At 41.1% G+C, this 16,997-nt stretch overlaps 1 protein-coding gene and 1 pseudogene across 1 annotated transcript in view; one reads left to right on the top strand and one right to left on the bottom strand.

Moving 5' to 3' along the window:
* LOC139435428 (zinc finger protein 501-like) overlaps positions 1 to 16,997 on the bottom strand; it is a 64,965-nt gene that overhangs the window by 35,112 nt on the left and 12,856 nt on the right. The gene's annotated exons all lie outside the window — the stretch shown is intronic.
* Positions 418 to 12,300, top strand: LOC139435378 (zinc finger protein ZFP2-like; annotated as a pseudogene).

Raw genomic sequence — 16,997 nt, 5'->3', positions numbered from 1 at the left:
TCCAAAGAGGAGAACAAGAGACTCCAGAAGCTACTGGACGCTGTTTTACAGCCTCAGCTTCGGATCCACAGAGCAGGTCTGTTCCCTTTACCCTTAATTAACACTTTACACTCTTCAGTAGCACTTTATTATCACATTAATAACACTTTAGACCCTTTATCAGCACTTGCTGCAGGTAGCAGATCCTGAAGTAAAAGTACAAACACCACACTGTGAAAATACTCCATTACAAGTTAAAGTACTGCATGCATATCTTATTTAAGTAAAAGTATGTAAGTATTATTAGACACATGTACGTTATTATAATAATTAAAATGTATTACGGAAGAGCAATATATTTATGAAAATACATAGATGCGCGTCCACGTGAATACACGCGAAACAGTAATTGTTGCCAAGCAACACACGTCTATATAATTGAACACTCAAACTCCTCCATTCAGAGCAAGCTAAGAATTGAATAACTAATATGGATAACGGAAAGAAGAGAAAAAACTATTTTACTGATAGAGAGATTAGAACATTAATTGAAATATATGCAGAGCATAAAAACTCGCAAACTGCCAAATTTAATAATACCATGACAAACAAACACAAACTCGCAGCCTGGAAGTCAATCACTGGTGCGATAAATGATTGGGTGATGGAGGGATACGGACGGTGGAAGAGTGTAGGAAAAAGTGGAAGGACCTACTATCCAGAGCCAAAAAGGATGCATCGGTTCTCAAAAACCCTCCGACCGGCGGAGGCCCTGCTCCAAAAACCTCTCCATACAGCAAAATCATTATTGCTATTTTTGGAGAGGATTCCCCCACTTTCACCGGGTTGAATGGGATCGACAGCTCAGAGCCTCAACCTCAACATTTGAAGAGGTTGACGCAGACGTGTCAGCTGTCAACAGTGGTAAGTCACTAATAGAGTAACATCACCCTATATTATCTATATACATATTACCCCGTGAGACATCACGGCTAGCAAGATGACAATTAGCAATCGCGGCAGTTGATAGCAACTGACAGTAACTGACAGTAACTTGCCATTTTACAGACTCAGAGGACCGCAGAGAAGAGGGAAGTCCCTCACTCACAGCGTCAGCGATGACTCAAGGGGAATCCCAAATGGCCCCACCCCGAAAGAGAAAGAGGGATTTGTCAGAGCTACAGCGGGAACTGACGGAGAAAGAAATCGTTCGTGTGGAGGTGGAGACCGTCGAATTGAGAGCGGAACACCAACAAATTGAGATGGAGAAATTGAGACTCCAAATAATAATTCTTAAGAATCATCTACTAATCACTGAAGACGACAATGTGTTCACCGTTCTGTAATCATGTTGTACTTGTTTTTTTATCTTAATTTCATGTTAATAGTTCTCCAAAATGTTGTTATTTAATGTTCTTGTGTGTTCTTTGAATAAAATAGGCCTAATGAAAATATGTGGTCACAAAGGGAGCTTATTGAAATGCAATTGCAAAAAAACAGCGTTCATATTACAAATATATAGGTCTATAGGTTGTTTATTATATGATTGCGGGTAAGTCGTCCACCGATATCTTCACGGATGCCAGCAGGAGCCACAGGGTTCTCATCCGCCTCCAGTGCCAATTCTCCTTGAAGGGGGATTCTCTTTTTCACCCAGATGTTGTGCAGCACCGCAGTGGCAGCAATGATCACGCAGACGCGCTCAGGGTGCATTCGCTTTTCACTGTGGAGGCAGTGAAACCTGCAAAAAACAATTTAGCCTATATCTACATTAAAAGGCGGGCCTTTTATATATTATAAAAATGACTTACTAACCTACGTCTGAGCACTCCAATGCAGCGCTCTACAATGTTCCTCGTTTGTGTATGCTTGTCGTTATAGCGGCGCTCTTGTGCAGTTCTCTCTGCGATGACAGGTGTCATTAGCCAGCGCTTCAGAGGGTATCCACTGTCTCCGAGAAGAAGTCCATTCACTCTCCCTGCCTCAAATTCCCGTTGAAGGGCGCTCTCTCAGGATGCGAGCATCATGGGTCGACCCAGGCTATCTTGCAACGAGGTCGACAATGCCCATGTCCGAGTTGCACACCATTTGAACATTTATAGAATGGTAACCCTTTCTATTAACATACAAATACTCATGTTCAGAGGGGGCCTGAATGCGAACATGAGTACCGTCGATGCATCAGACAATACCAGGTATACCTGATTTTAACAAAAGATCTTGCCTGGATTTCGCTGCTTCTTCTTCTGTGGGTAGGTGAATATAGTTCCTAAGGCGGTGCTGGAGGGCCAATGAAACTTGTCTTATAGCCCGACATGCAGTTGTGCGATGAACATTAATCATGTCTCCCACAGTATTTTGAAAGGCCCCGTTCGTGTAGAATCTGAGCGCAATCAGCACCTTATTATTATAAGGCAGCCCTGGGCGAATAATAATCGATTATCCGACCGACCCCCCCCATTATGTTGGTAATGGCCGGCTGAGCTGCGTCTTTCTCTGTAACCTCTTTGGCGTGCTTCGCACTTAAATGCGAACGCATTGTTGAGGTTGAGCTGTGATAGACCAACGTCTTTTCGCAGAGCTTGCATTTAACTTCCTTTGGACTTGTAAGTTCGAAGTAGTTCCACGAGGAGGAACTCTTTTTACTTGCCGCTTTGTTCATCTTTAGTCGCTCGTGTGAGGGAGAGCGGGGGTGGGGGCGGGGTCGGTGTGTAGCGTGCTGCAGCAGCAGTCTGCTCTGCACGCAGGCTTCCTCCAAGTTTACAGTAAAACAAACTGGTGGTGTGACCAATGACCATTTACAATGATTAATACTATTACTATTATTAGCATATATATATATATATATATATATATATATTTTGGTTGAAACTAAGCCATAAAAAAAAAAAATACATAAATAAAAAAATATATATATAAATAAAATCAATTTTTAAAAATAATATTCGATTATGGAGACTGTAACGAATAATCGAATAATCGCTGGCATCCCTAGTTACTATGGATACTAGTCTGTCTTTCCGAATTACGCCCGTAAAAGTTACACCTGGGCGCAACGCATACAGGTCTTGAGTCTAAGTGGTGCACTAGTCATAACTTTAGTTTGGTCTTAACCTTCGGTTCTACGACGGACGTAAAGTTACGCCCAGTTTACGCCCAGCTGCTGCACTCCACTGTAGTTGGTTAAATGTGACATACATTGATACTTTAGTTTTAATGTGCTTCTTTATTCACCTTTTCTTTTTAAATGTGTAAAAGCAAATAAAAACAAATACTTTGGATTAATTCAAATTGCGGGAGAATAATTCATAAAGAAATCAATGAATAAATATTAGGGATGCTCCGATCGATCGGCCACCGATCAATATCGGGCGATACTCACTCTCTACCGATCGATCGAGCTCTCTAAAAATGCCGATCGCGAGAGTCGATCGCGTGAGCCGATCACATGATGTAAAATGATGACGTAAAATACATGACACTTTTCTCTGTGCGCGGCAAAACAAGCTCACCAAAATGGCTTCACCGGTCTGGCAGCATTTTAAGGTGTCCAAAAAGGACAATAAAAGAGCGGTATGCAACGTGTGTGAAGCAGAAATCCTGCAGCTCCACCCGCTGTGACGGACTGACTGCTGCACCTCGCGGGAGCGTGCACAGCGTAAAGCCAAAACTCACAGACATTTCAATGATCTGTACGGCACAGTTAGGTTTGGAAACGGTATAATTTCCTTTTTGGAGGGCATGCATAACACGGCATAACACCGGAGCCTCGCTGCGGGGAAACTTTGGCGCTGTTCCGAGTTTGTTCCAATCTGTCAAAATGACGGACTGCTTTCAGATTTGTCCGTCATTGTTAAAAAAAAATTGTCATAGACGGAAAATATTCGGTTAACGCGACCTCTGATACACACATAATATATATATTTTTGAGAGAGATATACACTAGTATTAGTCGCAGTCAAAACTTTGGACACATCTTCTCTTTCAAGGTTTTTTATTTATTTAAATTGGTTCTACTTTCTAGATTTATACTGAAGACATCAAACCCATAAAAGAACACATTAAAGGTGGTGTACGTAATTTTTGAGAAACCATCTCGAATGCGCTAGAATTTGAAAATACATAACTGGAAAAATCTGCCACTTCATTACAGAGCCCCTCCTCCAACACACACGAACACGCACATGACCAATGAGGGCATGAGATAAGTGTGTGCACAGATGGAAGGCTGACAGGCAGGTAGGCCATCCTGTTACTTTAGCCAGCTCAGATGATTGGTCGTGCTTTTTACAGTACTACGGATTCCACAGATGATATTTGTTTATGGACATTTTGTCAAAGCACTTAAGATATTCATTGCTATCAGGATGTTAAGAGCATTCCATGGAATATAATAAGTGTATCTCGAGCCGGTTTCTCAAACTTACCTACCCCACCTTTAACTGGAATTATCTAGTGAACAAAAAAGTGTTAACAAATCCAGAATATGATTTATATTTTGCTGGCTACTGCAGAATGCTGTGGTAGCCATGCTGGTTAAAGGTGCCTTGAACTCTGAATAAATCACCAACAGTGACACCAGTAAAGCCCCCCCCCCCCACCATCTCACCCCCTCCTCCATGCTTCACGGTGGGAACCACTCATGCAGAAACCATCCGCTCACCTTCTCTGCGTCTCACAAAGACACGGAGGGTGGAACCAAAAATCTCTCATTTGGACCCATCAGACCAAAGTACAGGTTGCCACTGTCTAATGTCCAATCCTTGTGTTTCTTGGCCCAAACAACTCACTTCTTCTTGTTGTTCATCCTCTGTAGTGGATCTTTGCAGCAATTGGACCTTGAAGGCCTGATTCACGCAGTCTCCTCTGAACAGTGGATGTTGAGATTGTCTGCTACTTGAGCTCTGTGATCATTTATGTGGGCTCTAATCTGAGGTGCTTTGATTTGCGGTTTCTGAGGCTGGTAACTCTGATGTGTTTATCCTCTGAGCAGAGGTAACTCTTGCTCTTCCTTTCCCGGGGGGGTCCTCGTGAGAGCCAGTCTCATCATAGCGTTCCATGGTTTTTGCGACTGCACTTGAGGATACATTCAAAGTTCTTGACATTTCTTAACCTCTTAAGCCCTGAGCCTGTTTTTCAGGTTTCAGGCTCGAAAGTGCCACTAACACAACAAAGACTATATCTTCACTTCTAAAAGGGGTAAATTAATACATCTGTGAGTTGGATGTAGAAGTGTCAGAATCAATATAGATGTTTTTATTTTAAAGTAAATTCAGATGGAACATAGTAAAAACATGTAAATTCTAATGTCCGCCTAAAAGAAACCCATTACTTATAGTGAAAACCACCCTTGAATGATGGGTTAGTAGACTAAAATTATATAACATATAATAAGTACCCTGTATCAAGATTGATGCAAAAAAAGTGAGATTTGACCTTTTTAGAGAGGTTTAGAAAAATAAAGTCACTTCCATTTGAACTTTTTCACTGTAAAAATCATTTTATTACTTTGAATTATCACTATAGGTATTCATTCCATCCAAATACAACTGTTGTATATAAAGAAAAAAAAACATACTCTGTTATCCTCTTAGGCCCCACGGACCCGAAATCGCGTCATTTGCAGGAAACAACGTCTAGGGAACCTTAATATTTAATAAACTATGAATATTTTCTATCCATATAACGGGAAAAAACTAATTTAACTGATCTTTTTCATTTATTTTTTTAAAAAAAACACACAATGCTAACAGTGAGCCTCTGAATTAGCCCCGAGCGGAAAATGCTAACCTATTACTGCACCGAAAATCATTCCTAGCTCCCTTATTACTTATCCTAGCTGCACTTCCAACACATTGTTCATGACCGTAAAGACACAGAATATAACGGTGCCCACCTCAACACTGAAAGATACAACCTCGCGAGGTTATCAACAAAAATGTACATCAAAACAAGTGACGCTAGGTACTAACATGCGCTAGGCTAACATGGCTCACCTTCCTCTTTGTCCGGTCTAAACTGGTCTTCAATGGCATTAAAACGATAAAAAACGATGATGTAGTTAATCCATAGGTTAATATCCAATGGGGCTGTGTCCCCTTTGAAATGTTCTGATAATCTATAAGCAATAAAACTGCAATTCCGTTATCTGCTGTCCGCTTTGTGCTCCGTGCGCTCTGGGTCCTGCAATTCCTGCTTCCTTAGGTAGTAAACAATAGTGCTGGAGCGACGCGTCGACTTCAAAATATCGTCGACGACATATTTCCGCGTCGACGCGTCGCTACACACACGTGGGTGTGTAAGCAAAGCAACAAGCAGTTCGCAATCGCACTTCAAACACAATGGAGACTGAAACGGCTACCACCTCCTCACAGGATTGCGCACGAAGCCCTCAAACGAAAACATCTCGCCCTAGGTCTTCAAAAGCATGGGAATATTTTAAAGTTAGTCCAAAACGCAAAGATATTGTCATTTGCAGTCTTTGCCAAATGGAGTTGGCATATCACACAAGCACAACGGCTATGTTGGAACATTTAAAGCGGCAGCTAGCTGTGGTGGCTACCATTAGCAGCTAACATTTGCTCTCCGATTTTTACATAAAAATGGAATTATGGATTATAAATTCAATCATTTTTTTATACATAGACGTTAACCTATGGATTAACCGATTCAGTCGCGTTGTTTCTCATTTTAATGCCATTGAACACGTCTTTTGATCAGATTGACAGCTACGGTGGTGAGACGATCTCCCTAGAAGCTCTGTAAAGGTACGTGTTGTGATGACTGTATTTGCTTCCCCTGTCGCGAGTCCGGATCACTCAGTGATGATACTATATACCTACATAATCTGTGGAGTCTCAGCTTTAATCGGATATCTTGTATGTGCAGTTACGATAAGTAATAAGGGTACTTTTATCTTGAGATCTGTGCCAATGTCCGTTAGCATTTTTCGCTCATGGGTCATTTAGATGCTTCTTATGAGACTTGTGTTTTGTTTTGGTGAACATGGTTTGTATCGGCAGTTAGCTGAGATTATTTCCGTTAATCTGGTATAACACATTAATAGTTTGTTAAATATTAAGATCCCCTGAGACACAGTATTGTGAAAAAAAAAAATGTTACATTACGTTTTTTTTACATTACGTTTTTTATGAATTGAACAACAGAAAAATAATCGTTAGATTAGTCAACTAATCGATCAAATAATCGCCCAATTAATCGTTTTCGAAATAATGGTTTCCCCCCAGCACTAGTAAACAATAAGTAAAGTCTGCTGCGTAATGTACTTAAGCTGGCTGGCATTCTTTATACTTTACGCAGGACCATATCTCTGGAACCCATTGGTCGATTTGGGTGATTTACACCTTTTTCTTAACCATTACATCCAATAGAATCGATGGGCAGTTCCCAAATCCACGTACACATTACCATTGCGGACGTAATAGAGAAGCAAACGAAACATATCTGAAAGTACAAGCCTGGACGGCAAAACTTTATACCTAATATATTTCCATAAATATGATGATGGATTATCAGTAACAATTTCTACGTGACACAAAGACATTGGATTAACCTTGAGTGGCGTTTTTATTCCGTTGAACACACCTTTTGATCACAAATCAAAAAAGGTAAGACGTAATTATTGTAATATTTTTGAAACCGGATGTTGTTTACTTTCTCTTTTCTGGCTCATAGCTCCAGGAATTCGGGATCCTACAGTGATGACATTACATGTGTGGAATCTGTGGAGTCTCAGCTTTAATCGGATATCTTGTTTGTGCAGTTACGATAAGTAATGAGGGCATTTCTACCGTGAGTGCTGTGCAAAAGTCCGTTAGCATTAGTTAGCATTTTTTCGCTCCATGCTAATTCAAAGGCTTGGTATTACTGTTGTGTTTCTTTTAGCTAAAAATGGTTCACATTGTCAGTTAGCTGAGTTTCTTACCGTTAAAAGAGTATGGAACATTAATAGTTTCATAAATGTTAAGAAGCCCTGAGACATAGTCTCGTAAAAAAAACGGTGGGAGGGGTCCACTGGGGGGGCCTTCGGGCTTAAGAGGTTAAAGTGATGATGGACGGTCGCTTCCCTTTACTGAGTTGAGTCGTTCTTGCTATAATATGGATTACAACTAGGGGTCGACCTATTATCGGCCTGGCCGATATTCCTCATTTGACCGATTATCGGTACCGGCCTTTTTTTAATAAAATTGCCGATAACACTTTGGCTCTGATGCGGCCGTTTCTCTGGCTGCAGTCACCACTCTCTGTACACGAGCAATGTCCCGCCCGCAGCGCTATCTGATAGGCTATTACTGAAGTGTCAATCAACACTGAAGATTTTCCGGGCGGAAGCCAGCCATAGAGGCGGGACCTTCTCAGATTACAGGCAGGTGCGAAGAACGCAGACAGAGGCAAGCAGCAGCGCTGAGCGGCAGAGCCATACATGTGTTTCGAAGGTAAATCATTTGAAAGCCGAAGTTCAATAAACATCCCAAATGCTGAAGTTGCAAAAACAGCACGATCTATTGATCCAGTTCTATCAGCTTCCCAGTTACACAGGGACGCGGGAAGTCAGTCAGAGTTGGGGGTGCGTGCAGCGTCTCGCAGCGGAGTAACTGTGGTGCGGAGGGGCGTCTGCGAGTGGAGCCTCGCAGTTTTTCAGGTTGATATGTGAAGCTCATTAGCTAATCAAGATGTATTTAGCTAATGTTTAGCAAAACATTAGCTAGCACTAGTGTTTTGCAGTTGCTAGCAATTTATTGGGATTTTATGCTAGATAGACAGGCATTGGTTTGATATAATAAATTAAGCATTATTGTTAGTTAAGCATGTCAGCCTGCAGCCCCACTTCTTGTCTCTCTCTCTAACTCATAGCAGATGGCTGCACTAAAGAAAAGGGCACAGAGAGGACACCAGTTGTAAGATGTTTAAAAGTTCATTAAACATAATATATGCTTAAATGCATTTCAAAAACGATGTGTTGGAGTTTGTGTTATTCTACATTTTGACACAATATATTTTCTGATTTTACTGCAAATGTATATTGGTTCCAAATATCGGTTATCGGTCTCCTTGATTACTTATAATCTGTATCAGTATCGGCCTTGAAAAAGCCATATCGGTCGATCCCTAATTACAACAGCAGTCAAATAGGGCTTTCCACTGTGCACTATCTCTACCTCTGCACAACACAACTGATGGTCTCAAACACATTCAGAAGGCAAGTCATTCCACACATTGACTCTTGACAAGGCACACCTGTTAATAGAAAACCATTCCAGGTGACGACCTCATGAAGCTGACTGAGAGAAGCCAAGAGTGAGGAAAGCTGTCATCAAGGCAAAAGGGGCTACTTTGAAGAATCTAAAACAAAAATAATATTCTTGATTTTTTTTTAATACTTGTTTTGTTAACTAGATAATTCCATGTGTTCTTTCATAGTTGTGATGTCTTCAGTGTGAATCTACAAAGTAGAAACAAATTAAAATAAGCAAAACACATTGAATGAGAAGGTGTCCAAACGTTTGACTGGTACTGTATTTAAAAAAACACACATATTTGAACATTTAGCAGGTTCCCTCATCCATAATCATTTATACAAGCGCAACTTTGAACATGTACAGCAGTAAAATGCAACATACAAAATAATCAAGAAACAACATAAATTAAACACTGACAGGGAACATTTTACTGCACCATCATTACTGTTTCATAAGAAGGTGCCGTCAAATGTTCTGTTAATACTTGCATACTTTTACTTAAATAAGGTTTGAATGCAGGATTTTAATTTGTAACAGAGTATTTTCATTCTATACTGTAGGAGTAGTGTATCTGTGAACGATCCCAAATACAATTCCTTGTTTACATTGCGGCTAGTGCTACGCCAGAAGAAAAAACCCTTTTTATATTTTGAACTGGAAGTGGAAAGGGGCTGGGCTACATGAGGTGACTTGAGCCAACACAAATACACAATAGGTGGGACTAAGAAAGATGATGTGAAAATATAAAAACAAAGGCATTAATTAGGGCTGCAAAATGTCTCCCATTGTAATGGTGATGAGGTTTTTAAATGCTAACACTTAACAGTTTGTTCTGACTGTGTTTCCTGTTTCCTGCAGACGTCCAGCAGCTGGTGGTGGTTAAAGAAGAGCTTCTCCCTGACCAGCAGGAGTGCAGCACCAGTCTGGACCAGGAGGACCCAGATCCCCCCCCACACATTAAGCAGGAACAGGAGGGAGAGCAGCTTCAGGAGCTGGAGGAGGCTGATATCACCAAGTCCACTTTCACTCCTGACCCTGTGAAGAGTGAAGATGATGAAGAGAAACCTCAGTCCTCTCAGCCTCATCAAAGACAAACTGAACACATGGAAACAGAAGCTGATGGAGATGACTGTCGAGGACCAGAACCAGCCAGGAACTCAGATCCAGAGAGCAGTTTGCAACCAAAGGCTGAGGACCACACTGAAGACTCTTCTGAACCTGACACTGGAGACTCTTCTGAACCTGACACTGGAGACTCTTCTGAACCTGACACTGGAGACTCTTCTGAACCTGACACTGAAGACTCTTCTGAACCTGACACTGAAGACAGTGCTGATTGGAAGGAGACCAGAGAACCTGCCTCAGGCTCAAACTCAATTAAAAATAGACATGAATCTGTCAGTGATCCACGACGTAGTGCTGAAAAGAAACCATTCAGCTGCTCAGTCTGTAAGAAAGCTTTTTCAAGGAATGAAAGTGTAAAGAGACACGTGAGAATCCACACAGGAGAGAAACCATTCACCTGCTCAGTCTGTAAGAAAGCTTTTTCAAAGAGTGAAAGTGTAAAGAGACACATGAGAATCCACACAGGAGAGAAACCATTCAGCTGCTCAGTCTGTAAGAAAGCTTTTTCAAGGAGTGGACATTTAAAGATACACATGAGAGTCCACACAGGAGAGAAACCATTCAGCTGCTCAGTCTGTAAGAAAGCTTTTTCACAGAGTGGACATTTAAAGATACACATGAGAGTCCACACAGGAGAGATGCCACACAGCTGCTCAGTCTGTAAGAAAGCTTTTTTACGGAGTGGATATTTAAAGATACACATGAGACTCCACATAAGAGATACACCACACAGCCGCTCAGTCTGTAAGAAACCTTTTTCACTGAGTGAAAGTGTAAAGAGACACATGAGAATTCACACAGGAGAGAAACCATTCACCTGCTCAGTCTGTAAGAAAGCTTTTTCAAAGAGTGAAAGTGTAAAGAGACACATGATAATCCACACAGGAGAGAAACCATTCACCTGCTCAGTCTGTAAGAAACCTTTTTCACTGAGTGCAAGTGTAAAGAGACACATGAGAATCCACACAGGAGAGAAACCATTCACCTGCTCAGTCTGTAAGAAAGCTTTTTCACAGAGTGGAGATTTAAAGAAACACATGAGAGTCCACACAGGAGAGAAACCATTCACCTGCTCAGTCTGTAATAAATCTTTTTCACAGAGTGGAAGTTTAAAGGAACACATGCTAATCCACACTGGAGAGATACCATTCACCTGCTCAGTCTGTAAGAAAGCTTTTTCACAGAGTGGAGATTTAAAGAAACACATGAGAGTCCACACAGGAGAGAAACCATTCACCTGCTCAGTCTGTAAGAAAGCTTTTGAACGGAGTGGAAGTTTAAAGTCACACATGAGAATTCACACAGGAGAGGAAAAATAGATCTGCAAAGTTTGTGACAAAAGACTTAAATGGCATAATCGTTTAAAAAGACCAAGTGTGTTGGTAAGAGAATACATTTGTCTATTTTGTATCCTAATGCCGTTACATGTAATACGTTACTCCCTAAGCCTGTTTTCACCCACCTGCAAACGATTCTCTAATAATCACAAATGTTCATTTCTTCGACCCCTTGAGACTATTTCTTGTTTAATAATTGTTACATCTCCTCAGGACCAAGTTCCCGTGTCCTGCCTTCCACCTGCTGATCACCCACTGCTCATTTAAGGTGGACTCACCTTTACAAGGGACCAGCTAGTCTTAGTGTCTTAATGCAAATGTTTTGTAAAGTAATGCTAGACCAACAACGTGCTGTGGGGTTGTCTGCTCTCTGCAGGACGGTGTCTGTACTCAAAGATTGTTGATCAATTGAGAGCTTCACTCTGTTTTTGTTGTCGAAACCAGGGGTTCCCAAACTTTGCCATGCCAAGGACCCCCATATAGCATTATCGTCTGGCGGGGACCCCCCTGTTGCCTTTTTTATTTAAATGATGAGTACATTATGATGGAAAATATGACAAATTAATCATACAGCTTAATACATTTTCTTAATATATATTTGTATTAATAATTAATAATCAGTTATTATTCTAATTTTTGTATTTATCTTTTGTTTGTCATTCATTACATTGATGGTGTCTTCTGTTATAAACATTCTTAACACAATATTAAACAGTAATATCAACAGTAAACATATTTTAAAGCATTTTTAAAGTGATTTCTGTCTTTATAAAATTATATGATTTTGAACAGTAATATCAATAAATAAATATATTTGTAGCATTTTTGAAAGCTATTTATATATAATATTCAACAGAAATATTAACAGTATTTATATTCATATATATAAACAACAATATTTGCTACATCCGTGCTCTCATCCAGCTGCAGAGCGAAATATTCACTAGCTCTCACATGCTCCAAAAGCTGAGCAGATACTCAGTTTCACTCTCAGTAGCGGCAGCTCGATTCTGATTGGCTTGAAGGGCGGTCGTGTGAATTAAAAACAAAAAAATAAAATATGAAAAAATCAAAATTGAATATATATATCAAAGGACACGTAGATTGATAGATATGCAGTTATTAATAACATCTAAAAAATGTAACATTAACATTTTTTTTTAATTCCCCTTTCCCTCAAACTTTGACCCCCCCCTCGGGCCCCTGCTTTGAAAAACACTGGTCTAAACAACGCCAACAGAGCGATACGTCTTCTTTCCAGCAGATGGCATACATGTTACATCATGCAGTTTAACTGTCATCCACATATTAATGATTCAAAACAGCAATGTGTGAGATAAGGCTAGTAATTGACTATTTCAACAGAATGTGAAGAGGTTAGTCTTGAGGCCACGTCCAATATGTTTGTGTTTTGTTTGATTAAATCGACTGAAATGAGCATTGAATGACTCAATTATTCTGAATTACTGTCATTACATCATGGGTTTGCATTGCAATATTAGAACGCATCAAACCCAACTTTATTTCTCCCAAGTTGCGGGTGTTCATTGTTTAGAAGTCCGCTGTGTTTCATCCAAGCTTCCACTATGTGCTCCGATAATGCTGAAAGTATCTGTGGTATGCTTTACCTGCTTAGTAACACAAGTGTAATTCACTGGACAGAGACAAGAGATAGTGGATGGATCCAGAGGAGAACCAGAAGATAGTCTGCATAGAGCCTTCAGGCTCTGAAAATGATCAGGGATAGAGCTAGAAAAAAAACTCCAAAAACCTGAATAGAGCTAGAAGATAGCAAAGCCAAGAAAGACCCAGACAGGAAGGAGCCAAAAGAGTTTGTATTCTTTATTTTTTAATATTCAAGCTCTTCTCTTAAGATATTAGAACTTCCTATCTCAACATGTATCCTTTTATGCATTCAAAAAACCTTACATTTTTGCTGCCAATTATTGAGATTGTTTCAAAGCTTTATCTTAATAATATTAAGTCAAATACCCATAAAGTCAGAAAAGAAAAGAGTCACTTAAAAAAATTAATCTCCCCCCCCCCCCCCTAGAGGAGGTTAGGTCCCCCCCCCCCCCCACTTAAATCATGTTCACATGGATAGGAAACTAAATACATTTGCACACATTGTGTCCATATCTTTCTGTTTTGGTGGTCATGCCACACCGTGCACGTACATGCATGCGCGTGTCATGGTGAGATATCTCTGGATTCAGAGGTTGCTTTTTCTTTACACAGCATGAAAGAAAGGCCAAATGAATGGGCTGTGATTTTAGTCTTTTTAAGCAGAGGTCAATCATTTGTACGGCCCTCGGAGGATGTTGAAAAAATTGAAATGGCCCCCGAGAGGAAAAAGGTTCCCCACCCCTGATCTAATGGAAAGAAAACTTCCAAATAATACATATAAATGGTGTTCGTTTTATTACCATGTCTGAATTTATCTATAGATTTAAAGCTAATCTGCATTTAAACATTTCAGGGGAAAATACTGACTTGACGTAAGTAACTATCTGGGGAAGTTGTGATGTGATATGTGTTTTTGTTTGTTTTTAGTTGTATCCTTTTAACCTACAATGTCTTGGTAATTGTAACTACAAGCAAATTAGCCCATTTTAATTAAGATAAGATAAGAAATTAGACAGTACTTTATAGTGTACTAGTTAACGCCTAATTTGCATATCAATATGGTAATTGTGATGACGTTATTAGATACACATTTTACTGTATTCACCTTTAGAGTCTACCCTTAAGTAAAGTACATTAGCCTGTATGCCCATGATAAATTGCCTTAGCTAAACCTTGAGCTAACTTATCAATTAGCTAGTAGCCTACCTTAGTTAACTAGACTATGTTTGTTTTTGTCTTTCGGCTAATTAGCTGTAAACTCGAGGCACTGGCAGCTTCGTAATTTGTTCATCACCACTCAGCTTCAAACAAGCCAAGAAAACAAGGGACAGTAAAGTGGGAGGTGCTGCTAGCTGTCTGTCTGAAGGGACTGTAAAGTGGGAGGTGCTGCTAGCTGTCTGTCTCAAGTGACAGTAAAGTGGGAGGTGCTGCTACCTGTCTGTCTGAAGGGACAGCAAGGTGGGAGGTGCTGCTACCTGTCTGTCTGAAGGGACTGTAAAGTGGGAGGTGCTGCTACCTGTCTGTCTGTCTGAAGGGACTGTAAAGTGGGAGGTGCTGCTACCTGTCTGTCTGAAGGTACAGTAAAGTGGGAGGTGCTGCTACCTGTCTGTCTGAAGGGACAGTAAAGTGGGAAGTGCTGCTACCTGTCTGTCTGAAGGGACAGTAAAGTGGGAGGTGCTGCTACCTGTCTGTCCGAAGTGACAGTAAAGTGGGAGGTGCTGCTACCTGTCTGTCTGAAGGTACTGCAAGGTGGGAGGTGCTGCTACCTGTCTGTCTGAAGTGACTGCAAGGTGGGAGGTGCTGCTACCTGTCTGTCTGAAGTGACAGTAAGATGGGAGTTGCTGCTACCTGTCAGTCTGAAGGGACTGCTGATGTCCGCACCGCTGAGCAGGCGACATGGAGGGAGGGAGGGAGGGAGGGAGGGAGGGTAGAGAGAGCAGCGGAACTTCCCAGTCTAATTTCCCGACCTGATATTTTTATTTTGTATTCAATCAATATTTTTTCTGAAAGGGAAACTTTGCGCAAACAGCAGCAGTAGATATATATTCATTTATTTAAAAAAAAAGAAAAGGGTAACAAAAGGGCACTTTCTCTGGAGGAAGAAAAAGGGCAGGGGCTCAAGCCCACTTTTATGTCATATGTGCACGTGCCTGGTGGGGACATTTCAAGTTTTATTTATATAGCACATTTATAAACGAGCCAAAGTGCTGTACATATAATACAAATAGCCTACAGTAGAGACACTGTATAGCTAATACAACAGCATAGTTTGTTCAGAATATCAGTATGAGAAAAACGACACCCTCTATCCTGAGACCCTCACATCGTACAAGGAAAAATTCAGGAGAAAACCTACAGTTTAAAGGGAAAAAATGGGAGAAACCTCAGGGAGAGCAGCAGAGGAGGGATCCCTCTCCCAGGACGGACAGACTGCAATAGATGCCGTGTGTAGATCGAAGAGATAATACATTATAAAGCATATAGACCGAATGTTAGGAAATGCATGTGTCTGTAATAAGAAGATTAATCCACGAAGATGTCAACGACAATCCTGTGGAAGCCATCAAGGAAGCAGCATGACGAGACCCAGGCCGGACCTCAGAGACAGGTTTACCAACGACCCAAAGTCCACGACTTAATCCAGAACCCGGGTTAGAGGATCCAGGACACAGGACTACAGCAAGAAGATCAGCCTCGACTCCGGATCTCGGCGTAGATATAGACACAAAACAAGAAAAAATGTGGCTGGGTTAATCGGAACAAGAGAATACACAGACACAGACAGACAGAAGGAAGAACAAGCACTCCCTTAGAATAGGTTGAGGGCAAAGGGTAGCAAGTAAGAGAGTAAGAAACATAGGTGGAGAGGCACGCGCAGGGAACAAGTTCCCCACTGGAGCCTTAGTTGGAAATTGATGAGAGATAGGGAGGTACGCTGTGTCTACGAATCGTAACACTCCCCGGCCTGTCTAAACCACTCTACAAACTGTTTCCCTCTAATAAAACTCCAGAGGTTAGAGAGGGAACAGTTATTGGGTACAAGTTATGCTTGATAAGAGAAGCCTAAAAGGCCAGGGAGAAAAAGTGAGTTTTAAGTGTTGATTATAAAAAAAAAAGAGAGTCTGGTCAGGGTCCAAAAAAGATGACCTCGGTCTTGCTCTCGTTGAGGTTGAGGACGTTTTGGCTCAGCCAGGATTTAATCTCTGTTAAGCAGTCCTTCAACTGCTGTAGTGAGTTGGCATTTTGATTGAGAGGCAGATAGGTCTGTACATTGTCAGCGTAACAATGGAAGGGAATATTATGTGTTGTGAGAATTAAACCTAGTAGGCAGTATATACAGTAAAAATGATGGGGCCCAGAATTGAGCCTTGGGGAACCCCACAGGTAAGAGGGGCTTTAGCAGAGGAGAAGGCACCCAGCTGCACAGAGAAGCTACGGTCTGTCAGGTAGGACCTGAACCATGCAAGGGCAGAGCCTGTGATATCTGTGGACTGTTCAAGCCGTGACAACAGGATGCTATGGTCCACAGTGTCAAAGGCAGCTGTCAGGTCAAACAGCACCAGGACAGCTGGGCTACCTGAGTTGGTGGCTAGGAGCACATCATTAAACACTCTTAAAAGGGCTGTTTCAGTGCTGTGCATGGGTTTAAAGCCAGACTGAAACTTTTTGT

This window comes from Pseudochaenichthys georgianus, chromosome 16 (genome assembly GCF_902827115.2).
Source record: "Pseudochaenichthys georgianus chromosome 16, fPseGeo1.2, whole genome shotgun sequence".
Taxonomy (NCBI): domain Eukaryota; kingdom Metazoa; phylum Chordata; class Actinopteri; order Perciformes; family Channichthyidae; genus Pseudochaenichthys; species Pseudochaenichthys georgianus.
This window is presented reverse-complemented; position numbering and strand designations above follow the sequence as displayed.